Source organism: Lucilia sericata, unplaced genomic scaffold, assembly GCF_015586225.1.
Source record: "Lucilia sericata isolate MDLA Ls3-8-SP2 unplaced genomic scaffold, ASM1558622v1 Contig003183F_arrow, whole genome shotgun sequence".
Taxonomy (NCBI): domain Eukaryota; kingdom Metazoa; phylum Arthropoda; class Insecta; order Diptera; family Calliphoridae; genus Lucilia; species Lucilia sericata.
In genome coordinates, this window is record NW_023996742.1 from 20,687 (window position 1) to 31,142 (window position 10,456).

Here is a 10,456-nt window from a genome sequence, read left to right on the forward strand (position 1 = left end):
TGGCATAAATGGTTAAGTGTGCGAATGTGTGCAAGTAAAAGTATTTAATATTAAGCAAGTAAAAATATTTATGAGTGTAGCCTACATATGGGCTGACAAAATTTGTTGCTTAATTTATAGCCTAGTTTTAGGGGCATGAGGTATATATAAGTAGTTTTTTTTAAATTTATGTAGAAAAAACAGTATATAATCAAGAAAATGCAAAAAAAATTAATAGAATATATAGACTAGACTAGACTTTACACTAGACTATAGACTAGACATTAGACTATAGACTATAGACTAGACAATAGACTTGACTAAAGACTAGACTATAGACTAGATCATAGACTAGATCATAGAATAGATAATAGACTAGACTATAGACTAGAATCATAGACTAGACTAAAGTCTAGACTATAGACTAGATAATAGACTAGAGACTAGACTATAAACTAGACTATAGACTAGACTATAGACTAGACTAGACTACAGGCTAGACTATAGACTAGACTATAGACTAGACTATAGACTAGACTATAGATTAGACTAGACTATAGACTAGACTATAGACTAGACTATAGACATAGAGCTAAGACCTAGACTATAGACTAGACTATAGACTAGACGATAGACTAGACTATAGACTAGACTATAGACTAGACTATAGACTAGACTATAGACTAGACTATAGACTAGACTAGACTAGACTAGACTATAGACTAACTATAGACTAGAGTATAAGACTAGACTATAGACTAGACTATAGACTAGACTATAGACTAGACTATAGACTAGACTATAGACTAGACGATAGACTAGACTATAGACTAGACTATAGACTAGACTATAGACCTAGACTATAGACTAGACTATAGACTAGACTATAGACTAGACTATAGACTGACTAGACTAGACTATAGACTAGACTATAGACTAGACTATAGACTAGACTATAGACTAGACTATAGACTAGACTATAGACTAGACTAGACTATAGACTAGACTATAGACTAGACTATAGACTAGACTATAGACTAGACTATAGACTAGACTATAGACTAGACTATAGACTGAACCTATAGACTAGACTATAGACTAGACTATAGACTAGACTATAGACTAGACTATAGACTAGACTATAGACTAGACTATAGACTAGACTATAGACTAGACTAATAGACTAGACTATAGACTAGACTATAGAACTAGACTATAGACTAGACTATAGACTAGACTATAGACTAGACTATAGACTAGACTATAGACTAGACTATAGACTAGACTATAGAGGCTAGACTATAGACTAGACTATAGACTAGACTATAGACTAGACTATAGACTAGACTATAGACTAGACTATAGAATAGACTATAGACTAGACTATAGACTAGACTATAGACTAGACTATAGACTAGACTAGACTAGACTATACTAGACTAGACTAGACTATAGACTAGACTATAGACTAGACTATAGACTAGACTATAGACTAGACTATAGACTAGACTATAGACTAGACTATGACTGACTAGACTAGACTATAGACTAGACTATAGACTAGACTATAGACTAGACTATAGACTAGACCTATAGACTAGACTATAGACTAGACTATAGACTAGACTATAGACTAGACTATAGACTAGACTATAGACTAGACTATAGACTAGACTATAGACTAGACTATAGACTAGACTATAGACTAGACTATAGACTAGACTAGACTATACTATACTAGACTATAGACTAGACTATAGACTAGACTATAGACTAGACTATAGACTAGACTATAGACTAGACTATAGACTAGACTATAGACTAGACTATAGACTAGACTATAGACTAGACTATAGACTAGACTATAGACTAGACTATAGACTAGACTATAGACTAGACTATAGACTAGACTATAGACTAGACTATAGACTAGACTATAGACTAGACTATAGACTATAGACTAGACTATAGACTAGACTATAGACTAGACTATAGACTAGACTATAGACTAGACTATAGACTAGACTAGACTATAGACTAGACTATAGACTAGACTATAGACTAGACTATAGACTAGACTATAGACTAGACTATAGACTAGACTATAGACTAGACTATAGACTAGACTATAGACTAGACTATAGACTATAGATAGACTATAGACTAGACTATAGACTAGACTATAGACTAGACTATAGACTAGACTATAGACTAGACTATAGACTAGACTATAGACTAGACTATAGACTAGACTATAGACTAGACTATAGACTATAGACTAGACTATAGACTAGACTATAGACTAGACTATAGACTAGACTATAGACTAGACTATAGACTAGACTATAGACTAGACTATAGACTAGATATAGACTAGACTATAGACTAGACTATAGACTAGACTATAGACTAGACTATAGACTAGACTATAGACTAGACTATAGACTAGACTATAGACTAGACTATAGACTAGACTATAGACTAGACTATAGACTAGACTATAGACTAGACTATAGACTAGACTATAGACTAGACTATAGACTAGACTATAGACTAGACTATAGACTAGACTATAGACTAGACTATAGACTAGACTATAGACTAGACTATAGACTAGACTATAGACTAGACTATAGACTAGACTATAGACTAGACTATAGACTAGACTATAGACTAGACTATAGACTAGACTATAGACTAGACTATAGACTAGACTATAGACTAGACTATAGACTAGACTATAGACTAGACTATAGACTAGACTATAGACTAGACTAGACTAGACTATAGACTATAGACTAGACTATAGACATGAATATATTCAAGACTATGGACTTGACTTTGTATTAGACCATAGACTACACTATGGACTAGACTATAGAACAGATTATAGACTAGACTGTAGACTAGATTATAGACTAGACTGTAGACTGGACTATAGACCAGTCTATAGAGTAGACTATAGCCTGGACCATATACTACAATATAGGTTGCACCATAGACTAGACTATGATCCAAACAAGTCTACACTGTATTGTTGTAAAACCATTTACCGCCCTCCCAAAAAAAATGTTAAAATTTTTCTAAAATGTCAAAAAAAAAGAGAATCCTGTTGACAAATTTCGTCTCATTTTAAGTGCGACATAATGTCATGATAATGAAGTTACATGTCATTTACAATGTTGCCATTAAATTTTTCCTAGCAATTTTTTATCTACAATTTTCAAATGCAATGAACGAGCAAATGGAACATAAAAACTCACTGATTTAATAAAACAGCGTTTCTTTTATTTACCATAATAATACTTACGAAATTGAAGAATTCAACTAGACGGGCAAATAATGAAAAAAAAAATACGAAACATAAATGTTAAAAGAAATAAAATAAATATTTCAAGTAATAAAATTCAACACTTTGAAAGCCACAGGCCATGAAATCAAAGTATCTCAAAGATACTCAGTCGTTTTATAGAAATATAATATAAAATAAAATACATAAAAAGAAGTTGAATTGAAATTGAATTCAAAGCGCTACCAACTAACTAAACTCAGGCCAACCCAAAGTAGTAGTCATTCAGTCAACCAGCAATCCATCCATTCATGCTGTAAGTCACTCACCACAACTGCCAACTATTTACTACTAACCATCATCAACCAAACCTTTTTTTATTCAAAACAAAAAAAAAATTTCTTTGTAAATCTCAAGACCAAATAGAAGTTATAACAAGTAAGAAAGTGAAGACGATTAAGACCGAATATATGGGATCCCTATGGTAAAGTGAATTCCTATTTAGAAGCTATAGACCGATCGTGACGCAATTATATGCTAAACTAGTTATCAACTTTATAAGAGGTTTATTCGAGGAACTACAGGCTAGTCATCTTAAAAGACCTCAATATGCTGATTATAGGGTATAGCAAAAGAAGGAAAGCTTCACTAGAATCAAGTATAAAAATTCAAAATCAAATTCGTTATTCGAAATACTTACGTCTGATTGTTTAAAATGGAATCATAATAAAAGTGCTCGACGTCGTTACCCCGGCATTATTTATGAAACACTTGAACAGAGACAGACTTTACTTTTCAAACAAAAATTTCATATGAATTTATTTGTTATATTTTTTTTTTCATTCAGTAGAAACAAATATACTTGACAATTGCACGAGCACTACTCGGGGAAGTTGGATTTATTTTATGTTTTGTTTTGTTTTGAGGGGTTTTACTTTGTAAAGAAAATATTAGATTTAATACATAAGTAATAATAATAAAAAAAATTAAATAAATAAAATAAAATTTAAATATCACCGTTCTTTTACCCTTAAGGTATTTTTTAGATTTTAACTAAAGAAATTTTTTAGAAGTATTGTGTTAACCTTAATTGAAGCACTGTTTCCTAGAGAAATTTTAATGACATTCTCATTTCCTATTGAGACCCTTTGATTCATAATCTAGTCGATAGACTTGATCATAATATAGTCGATAGTCGAGTCTACAATCTAGTCTATAATCTAGTCAACAATCTAGTCAATAGTTTTCTCTATAATCTAGTCTATAGTCTAATCTATAGTTTGTTCCACAATCAAGTCTATAGTCCAGACCATAATGTTGTCCATTCTATAGTCTAGTGTCTAAAGTCATGTCTAATGTCTATAGTCTAGTATATAATCTAGTCTATAGTCTAGTCTATAGTCTAGTCTATAGTCTAGTCTATAGTCTAGTCTATAGTCTAGTCTATAGTCTAGTCTATAGTCTAGTCTATAGTCTAGTCTATAGTCTAGTCTATAGTCTAGTCTATAGTCTAGTCTATAGTCTAGTCTATAGTCTAGTCTATAGTCTAGTCTATAGTCTAGTCTATAGTCTAGTCTATAGTCTAGTCTATAGTCTAGTCTATAGTCTAGTCTATAGTCTAGTCTATAGTCTAGTCTATAGTCTAGTCTATAGTCTAGTCTATAGTCTAGTCTATAGTCTAGTCTATAGTCTAGTCTATAGTCTAGTCTATAGTCTAGTCTATAGTCTAGTCTATAGTCTAGTCTATAGTCTAGTCTATAGTCTAGTCTATAGTCTAGTCTATAGTCTAGTCTATAGTCTAGTCTATAGTCTAGTCTATAGTCTAGTCTATAGTCTAGTCTATAGTCTAGTCTATAGTCTAGTCTATAGTCTAGTCTATAGTCTAGTCTATAGTCTAGTCTATAGTCTAGTCTATAGTCTAGTCTATAGTCTAGTCTATAGTCTAGTCTATAGTCTAGTCTATAGTCTAGTCTATAGTCTAGTCTATAGTCTAGTCTATAGTCTAGTCTATAGTCTAGTCTATAGTCTGGTCTATAGTCTAGTCTATTCTAGTCTATAGTCTAGTCTATAGTCTAGTCTATAGTCTAGTCTATAGTCTAGTCTATAGTCTAGTCTATAGTCTAGTCTATAGTCTAGTCTATAGTCTAGTCTATAGTCTAGTCTATAGTCTAGTCTATAGTCTAGTCTATAGTCTAGTCTATAGTCTAGTCTATAGTCTAGTCTATAGTCTAGTCTATAGTCTAGTCTATAGTCTAGTCTAGTCTAGTCTATAGTCTAGTCTATAGTCTAGTCTATAGTCTAGTCTATAGTCTAGTCTATAGTCTAGTCTATAGTCTAGTCTATAGTCTAGTCTATAGTCTAGTCTATAGTCTAGTCTATAGTCTAGTCTATAGTCTAGTCTATAGTCTAGTCTATAGTCGTCTATAGTCTAGTCTAGTCTAGTCTATAGTCTAGTCTATAGTCTAGTCTATAGTCTAGTCTAGTCTAGTCTATAGTCTAGTCTATAGTCTAGTCTATAGTCTAGTCTATAGTCTAGTCTATAGTCTAGTCTATAGTCTAGTCTATAGTCTAGTCTATAGTCTAGTCTATAGTCTAGTCTATAGTCTAGTCTATAGTCTAGTCTATAGTCTAGTCTATAGTCTAGTCTATAGTCTAGTCTATAGTCTAGTCTATAGTCTAGTCTATAGTCTAGTCTATAGTCTAGTCTATAGTCTAGTCTATAGTCTAGTCTATAGTCTAGTCTATAGTCTAGTCTATAGTCTAGTCTATAGTCTAGTCTATAGTCTAGTCTATAGTCTAGTCTATAGTCTAGTCTATAGTCTAGTCTATAGTCTAGTCTATAGTCTAGTCTATAGTCTAGTCTATAGTCTAGTCCTATAGTCTAGTCTATAGTCTAGTCTATAGTCTAGTCTATAGTCTAGTCTATAGTCTAGTCTATAGTCTAGTCTATAGTCTAGTCTATAGTCTAGTCTATAGCCTAGTCTATATCTAGTCTATAGTCTAGTCTATAGTCTAGTCTAAGAGTCTAGTCTATAGTCTAGTCTATAGTCTAGTCTAGTCTAGTCTATAAGCTAGTATATAGTCTAGTCCTATTGTTGTCCTAGTCTAGAGTCTAGTCTTATAGTCCTAGACTATAGTCTAGTCTAATAGTCTAGACTATAGTCTAGTCCTATAGTCTAGCTATAGTCTAGTCTATAGTCTAGACTATAGTCTAGTCTATAGTTCTAGACTATAGTCTAGTCGATAATCTAGTCTATGTCTAGTCTATAGTTTAGTTTATAGTCTAGTCTATATCTAATCTATAGTCTTGTCTATAGTCTATATTCTAGTCTATGGTCTGGCCTATAAAATTTGGAATGCTACTAAAAATTATACTGTAAACATTTTATTATTATTATTTTTGTTTTGTATGAAATATTGCCACGTTTTTATTTAATATGTCTGCCAAATCCTTATTAAACCCTCCATTCTAATTTGACCTTCCAAAAAAGTAAATCGAAAAAAATATTTTAATCACCCAATTGGGAACAGAACAATTCCAATTAGCAATTTTATGCTACAGTTAACATTACATACTACCACAAGCTAACATGTTTGGTTTCATCTATGTAATTTGAAATTTGTACACTGAATGCGGGAAAATGTAAATAAAAAGACACACATACTGTTAACTCAAGTAAGTAACAGCTGTTAAGAGGGCAAAATGTTAATGTGAAGTAATAGAGTAAAGAAAAAATAGTTAGATGAAGAAAAGAAAACATGAAAATTGAAATGGAAATATGTAATACTAAAGAATGGTGGTGAGTATAAAAGATATTAAAAAGTTAAAATTTAAGAATGGAAGTATAAAGAGAATATTTAAAATGTTTTCATTTATTTTAATGTGAAGAAAGTAATGACTTTGGCTATTATTGTTAGCTCAAATCGAAACCCCAAAAACAACAAGTGTATTGTTCAGGCATGGAAAAATTGACAGTTTCAAATGGTAGGAATGACTACTAACTAACTAACTAACTAACTAACTAACTAACTAACTAACTAACTAACTAACTAACTAACTAACTAACTAACTAACTAACTAACTAACTAACTAACTAACTAACTAACTACTAACTAACTAACTAACTAACTAACTAACTAACTAACTAACTAACACTACTAACTAACTAACTACTAACTAACTAACTAACTAACTAACTAACTACTAACTAACTAACTAACTAACTAACTAACACTAACTAACTAACTAACTAACTAACTAACTAACTAACTAACTAACTAACTAACTACTAACTACTAACTAACTAACTAACTAACTAACTAACTAACTAACTAACTAACTAACTAACTACTAACTAACTAACTAACTAACTACAACTAACTAACTAACTACTAACTAACTAACTAACTAACTAACTACTAACTAACTAACTAACTACTAACTAACTAACTAACTAACTAACTAACTACTCTAACTAACTAACTAACTACTAACTAACTAACTAACTAACTAACTAACTAACTAACTAACTAACTAACTAACTAACTAACTAACTAACTACTACTAACTAACTAACTAACTAACTAACTAACTAACTAACTAACTAACTACTAACTAACTAACTAACTAACTAACTAACTAACTAACTAACTAACTACTAACTAACTAACTAACTACTACTAACTAACTACTAACTAACTAACTACTAACTAACTAACTAACTAACTAACTAACTAACTAACTAACTAACTAACTAACTAACTAACTAACTAACTACTAACTAACTAACTAACTACTACTAACTAACTACTAACTAACTAACTAACTAACTAACTAACTAACTACTAACTAACTAACTAACTAGACTACTAACTAACTAACTAACTAACTAACTAACTAACTAACTACTACTAACTAACTAACTAACTAACTAACTAACTAACTAACTAACTAACTAACTAACTAACTAACTAACTAACTAACTAACTAACTAACTAACTAACTAACTAACTAACTACTAACTAACTAACTAACTAACGCATAAAAACGTCAACAATTATCAATAGTACTGAATTATTCAACCCTGCTACTCTTGTTTTAAAAACATATGTTTTTACGTACATAGATAATTATTGTTGTACATTTTTCTTTAGTTTCTTCTTTAAACTGCTTCTTGCTTGTTCCATATACCACTTTGTTCCATGTCAACCGTGGGGCTTTATTTGGGGTTTTATTAAAAGAGCTACTGTTAAGCGGAGAGTTAGTGAAAGAGAGAGAAATTTAAGTAATTGTTTAAAGTAGAGAAAGAGAATATAATGAATGAATATTAAACAATTTCATTAAACAAACATTTGTCAAACATAAAACTCATACAACTTGTTCGTATTTAATGGCAGTTGCAATTGAACACACCCAACGAAGCAGTGATGGAATACGCGCAATAAACGTGTGGATTTTTATTTTAATTTCAAACGCCTAAAACGTCTCTTAAACGTGCAATAACGTAGTTTTTTCCTATTAGTGGCGTTTTCGTTTTTCTTTTTGATTTTTTTATATGAATTTTTGTTTCACAACAACAGTTTACACTTTGAAAATTACAAAGGAAATTAAAGAAAAAAGCTAAACAAAAGGATTGCCAAGAAAAGAGCATAGAAAAATTTTGTGTTAATAAGAAAAAGATTTTGCGAAAAGCAACATAAAGTGAGTGAGTAATTGTTTAATAACATGAAAATTATGTGTTTTCTTAAAAAAAGTGCTTTTTTTCTGGTGATGATTAAGAATCAAATAAAATAAAGTGGAAAAACAACAAAAAATTAAACATCTAGTGTTAATTTTTATATGTCAAAATCTTATTCTCTTCACCATTTAAGAGGTTTGCTGCTGTCAAACACCAACAAACAAACATTTGTAAAGTTTATGTGATAAAAAAAGAGAGATAATTTTCATATTTACAACAAGAGAAGCTGCTAAAAAGAGAGCCGTAGTGCGGACAATAAAATGAGGCCGTTATACTAAACAAAAAACAAACAACAAACTAACAGCGAATTGCATTTGCAAAAGAAAAATAACAAAAATCAGCTGTAAAAAATTTAATTGTGAACAAAGTTTGTTGGAAAATTGTTAGAAATTTATAAAATCTATGGCAGAAATAACAAATTATTATAAAATTAATATAAACAATTGATAAAGTGTTAAACAATTCTTTAAAATAAAAGAAATCTTGTTAAACTTGTTTTGCTTTTTCATTCTTTCTTTTTTGTTCATTGCTTTAAACTAAAGAATTCTTTAAATGTTTGTTTAAATTAAAAAACAGCTAAAAAAATTTGTGTAAATTCCTTAAAATAATTAAAATAAAAGAAATATTTCTTTAATAAAGAGTTTCTCTTGTTTAATTATTGCTTTAAAACAAGTTTCTTTTAAGTTTTCTTTTTCAACATTTCTTGCGCAAAAATAACAAAAAAAGAAGTCAAAATATAAAGCAAAATATAAAAATTATCATAAATATAACAAAAAATAAAAAAAACTAATAAAAACAACAAAACCTCTCTGACCCCTTGGAGAAAAAAAAAACACAACTACAATAAGCAGCAAAACCTCGGGAAAGGAAAACTATCAGCACACCACCAAAAACAACAATTTTAATACCATTCCAAGCTGTACTCCATCAACAACAAATCTTATTATAAACAACTAAAATTTTGTTGTTATTAGTTTTTGCCTTAACTCACCTCGTGTTTATATTATTTTTTGCTGTTTTTTTTTTTTTTTGATAATTTTTGGTTGTGTTTTCTGTTGTTGTTTTTGTGAATACTCTTCATCTACTCTACTCAAAACTCAAGTGTGATGTAAGTATTATTATTTATTATTATATTTTATAATATGTATATTTATTGTTGTTGTTGTTGTTTTTATTTTCTATTCTTCTTTGCATGTTTTACATAAAATTTGTTTATTTGTTATTTTTTCTATCAATAAAGTGTTGTTGTTGTTTTCGAATAGGGTATTTATATTAATACAGGAATGGACAGTTTGGTGCTATTGTACTTTTTTATAATAAATACATATTTACTAAGTAGTTCGTTCAAAGATTACAATGGAATAGTTAATAGACTTATCCATAGACCAGTCAATATTTTAGTCCATAGTCTTGTCCACAAATTAGACCATAGATTAGTCAATAAACTGGA

General features: G+C 30.0%; 1 long non-coding RNA gene across 1 annotated transcript; it reads left to right on the forward strand.

Moving 5' to 3' along the window:
• The first annotated feature begins 8,679 nt into the window (after positions 1 to 8,679).
• On the forward strand, positions 8,680 to 10,084 carry LOC119614628. Its single transcript, XR_005232346.1, has 2 exons — positions 8,680 to 8,973; positions 9,691 to 10,084. It is a non-coding gene; the product is annotated as an uncharacterized LOC119614628 (long non-coding RNA).
• Positions 10,085 to 10,456: the final 372 nt, after the last annotated feature.